Below are 4,587 nucleotides of genomic sequence, written 5' to 3'. Positions count from 1 at the left end.
AGTCAGAACACATACAGTTTGTTGATTAAGTTGCCCACTTATATGGGCATAGTTCATGACACCCCAAAACAATTATAGTAACATCAAAGATCACTTATCACAAATCACCATGACAGATATAACAATAATGAAAAAGTTTGAAATCTTAAGAGAATTACAGACGGTGACAGAAGCATAAAGTGAGCATGCGATCTTGGAAAAATGGTGGTGATGGACTTACTCAAGGCAGGGCTGCCACAAACCTTAAATTTGTAAAGAAGGCAGCATTTGTGAAGCACAATAAAGCAAAACACAATAAAATAGGTATACCTGTGTTTTCAGGCATGACATACTGTAGTTTCATCAGTTCTCTGTGTGTTCAAATCTCCAGTGAAGGGATCTTCTGCATTTTGCGTCCACAACGACAGAGTGCACAATAGCTGGGAATTACGTGCTTGCTAAAGAAATCCAGATGTTACCTACATACAGTCCCATTTGTTTCCCAGTGTGGAACTGCCACCTTTATCACGCAAAGATCTTCACGTACTTCCACAGTATATAACAGTGACTATAAATATGTGTACTCAAATAAATACGTATATTATATAAAAATCTATGATCTGGACCAGCGGTCCCCAACTTTTTGGCACCAGCGATCAGTTTCATGGAAGACAGTTTTTCCACGGACCGGGGCAGGGTGGAGGATGGTTTGGGGACGATTCAAGCGCATTGCATTTACTACATCTGCGGCCGCTCCCCAGCGCTAGCATCACCGCCTCAGCTCCACCTCAGACCACCAGGCATTGGATTCTCATAAGGAGCCACATCCTAGACCCCTCGCATGCGCAGTTTACAGTGGGGTTCATGCTGCTTTGAGCATCTGATGCCGCCACTGATCTGACAGGAGGCGGAGCTCAGGTGGTGATGCCAGCGATGGGGAGCGGCTGTAAATACAGATGAAGCTTCGCTCACCTCCTGCCGTGCGGCCCAGTTGGTTATAGGCTGCGGACTGGTACTGGCCCTTGGGTTGGGGACCACAGGTCTAGACCATACATATGTAAATAAATATAATCTTTGGCTAGGGAAAACAGATAATAATTGTATTGATTTTACAAAATAATCATGACTGCATTTTTGGAGTTGTTTTTAGGTCCTGAGCCATATTATTTTGAGTATCTTTAATGGTAATAAGAATTCATCCTTTCAAGGGGAATTTGATAGTCTTGCATAACCAAATGTTATTAGGAACTAAGTCTGTTGCTTTTTCTTATCCAGTTTTTAGCTCGTGTCTTAGATCTTTTTAAAGTAAATTACATGATCTAACGAAGTCTGTGGAATACAATTGAGCAATCCCTGAAAGAGAAAGAATAGCAGCGTTTTCACTAGTGGATGGGGAAAGGGCGAATTGTAACACCGTATTATTTTCGAAAGCCTCATACTGAGACTAGTGTCAGATGTGCTTTTGTAGCAGCATAATTAAAGCTGTCCCAAAAAGGCTTATATTTAGAACTACACTATTTTTATTTGTCTGTGTCAGTGTATGCCTTTTGACTGAGAAATCTAAACTACTACTCTCTGATTTATATTTATTATGCCAATTATGCCAGTTCCTGCTGCTGTCCCGTATACATCAGTATTTCTTCTTCACCCCAGGTCAGACAGTTCTGTTTGCTTTTTGAAGTCACGCTGCTGCATCTTTTTTTTTTTTTTCAGCTTAAGCTTGACTTCTTTGACCGTACTTTCTACTTCTTGATACTTGACATTTTCCTAATGCATCTAGAATGTAACATTGGAATCACAAAAAGCTACTATTTTTACTTATAAAGAGATGAAAACAGTGAATTTTTAAAAAAAAAAACTCAATTTAAAAAAATTTTTTTAGAGATGGGATCTCCATCTCACAGTGTTTACGGTAGATTCTTATTACAGATTGCAGATGACAGTTGTTTTGTAGAATGTCTCTGTTTGGCTTTGTCTGGTGTTTCCTTGAGATTTGATTAAGGTTATGTAGCATCTTTGTCAGGAATATCATAAAAGTGTTGCAAGTGTTCTCATTTCATGATTTCAGTTTGCCTGTCCCATAACTGATAATACTAATTTTGATCACTCGATGAAGATGGTATCTGCTAAGCTTCTTGCCTTTGAAGTTACTATTTTTTCTTTGGGATTCATGCTTTTGTGTGGGGGCATTTAAAAACCATATAAATATCTCATTCCTTTTCAAAGTTTATTCTCATAATTATGTCAAAATGGACTCATGGTTTCCTGTTTTCTTCAATGGATTATAATTTGTTACTATCCTTAATTATTTCAGTGCTAAAAGTTCCAGAGTTGACCATGGGGACCCCCTTCAAGCTGACTTCTGGGTCCTTTCGCTTTGTCTCCTCCGGTTGGTGCTGCCTTGCGTTCTGCCGCAGCTAGTCCTTTCCATGCCGGCCCTAGAATTAGCCATTTCTCCAAGGAGGCCTCGTTCCTCTTGGATAAGTGCAGCATTTAGTGCCGAGGTCTGGATGCTGGATATGACCATTGGGGGTGCTGCTGCCCACAGGCCCACGCAGAAAGAGAGGATATACATACACACATATGTACATACACACACGTAAGTATAAAAATAGAAACATACAAAATTTAAATTTCATGTTATATACATAGACATTAAACATTTGCATCTTTTTAAAATTTCTATTTTTATTTTAATATTTTTATAAATTAAAAACCATGAATTCATATCAATATTTCCAGCCCCAATCAAACACTGTAGAATTCAAGCTGGTCCCTTTCCGTACTATAGCTCCCTTCTTTGACAGCATTAATCTGGCTTCCATTTTTCTTGATATATTTGCTTATGTGGTCAATCTTCCTGTACGTGACAGTTTCTCATCGCCACCGCCACCCTTCCCCCGCATGGATGCCTTTCTTGCCCCATCTGGGCTCCAACACCTCTTTCTGAGCCTCCTGTGCAGGTGTTTTCTTCACCCCGTGCAGGCTGTGCCACCCGCACTAATCGCCCTTCCTTGCCACGCTTAGGGTCTGGCATCACCGTGCCGGGGTGCCCGTCTGTGTGGATGCCCTGCACCCCACGCTTAGGTTCAGATTCCCCGCTCCAGGACTCCCCGAGTGGCGTTCTGAGAGTGCACCTTTAGATTTAAGAAGTATAGTGAGTCCTAAACAGGAAAAATGAAATTAAATCTTAACCCCACACACTGTGACAAAACTGCAGAAGCCCGGAAACAAAATTCTTAAAATTCCTGAAAGAAAAAAGAGATTGCCTACAAAGGAAAAGCAATTAGATTCACAGATGAGTTAATAGATGCCAGCGGCAAAGGCTATCTTAAGGTTCTGAGAGGAAATAACAGTCAACCTGCAATTTTATATCCAGGTAAATTATGATTTTCAGCAAAACAAAGACTGAGATACCAAAAGATCCATACCGAAAGCTCCTCTCTGTGAGAATGAAATTGAACACCTGAGAAAACAGGAGGTAAGAAAAATGGAGAACAACAAAATTAGAAAATTTACAGATGACTCCAAGAAACTACCACTATGTAAAACAACAGTCATGATGACAATTTGGTAGTTCTAAACAAAAGTTAGAAATATTTCCTTCTTAATTATGACTAAGGCATTCTAAGTCCTTATTATTGTTCAACAGCAGAGTAGAGAAATTAACTTTACACTTGTTAAGCCAGGTAAGAATGTCTCAGAATGTAAAGGGCAAGCACTAAGAGAATACAGGGAAAAAAAGTATGCGTCCAAACCAATAGAGATAAAAGGGTATAAAAAATTATTCAAATTATTAGGAAACAAGAAAAGAGAAAGAAGATAAGGAAGGGAAAATAAGAATAAATAGAAAACACAGAATAAGATGGCAGATATCTACATTTACCTGAAATCACAGTAACTGTAAACAGATTAAAGTCAATGATTAAAAGGACAGAAATTGTTGAACATATAACACAGACTGAGCGTTTGCTACCCATAGGTGCTCGGTGAAGGCACTACTCAAAGCTATAGTGAACATAATGCAACAGAAACTAGTAGTAAGGATGCAGAAAAAATTTTCAACAAGGAAATTGGTAAAATATACGCATTAAAAAATGAATAAAAACCTCAATCATTTTAAACCCTGTTTTATGTACCACTTAATGTAGAGTGTCTCCGTGGAATGTGTGAAGCAAGCAATACGGTGCTTTTGGAGTTCGGCTGCTTTGTAAACTTCTTGCTTAGATAATCGTTTTGCTTTGAAGCTTGTTCTCAAGTTCATTAGTTTCATATCCTGTGGTGCATCATGATTTTCTGTAGAACCTCACACTGAGCTCCAAGCTTTCATGATTTCTTTTTGCTTTTTTGCACACAAAAAAAAAATCATACTGCTATGTACCAGCTCTCTTTGATGAATTCTTCTTACTTGCCTCTAGATTTGTATTTTAACTCTGCCTAACAAAATTGCATTTTGCAGCATACACTGCACAGTTATCTTAATTGGTATTTCAGTCTCTCTCAGGTACTACACGAGTCATCACTGGTAAAATTTTTCTTTTGGTCTGGACAGCTCAAGAAGAGTAGTTAATGGCCGGGCACAGTGGCTCACGCCTGTAATCCTAGCTC

The 4,587-nt window shown here is 39.1% G+C and overlaps 1 protein-coding gene across 1 annotated transcript in view; it reads left to right on the top strand.

Annotated features, from left to right (window-relative positions):
• Window positions 1-2,528: 2,528 nt before the first annotated feature.
• Window positions 2,529-4,587, top strand: part of CCDC109B (coiled-coil domain containing 109B) — a gene marked incomplete at its 3' end in the record, with an annotated part of 23,512 nt that continues 21,453 nt past the window's right edge. Inside the window, exon 1 of the mRNA XM_012655081.1 lies at window positions 2,529-2,578. The remainder of the gene's footprint in view (window positions 2,579-4,587) is intronic.

Source organism: Propithecus coquereli, unplaced genomic scaffold (assembly GCF_000956105.1).
Source record: "Propithecus coquereli isolate 6110/MARCELLA unplaced genomic scaffold, Pcoq_1.0 Scaffold46, whole genome shotgun sequence".
Taxonomy (NCBI): domain Eukaryota; kingdom Metazoa; phylum Chordata; class Mammalia; order Primates; family Indriidae; genus Propithecus; species Propithecus coquereli.
This window is presented reverse-complemented; position numbering and strand designations above follow the sequence as displayed.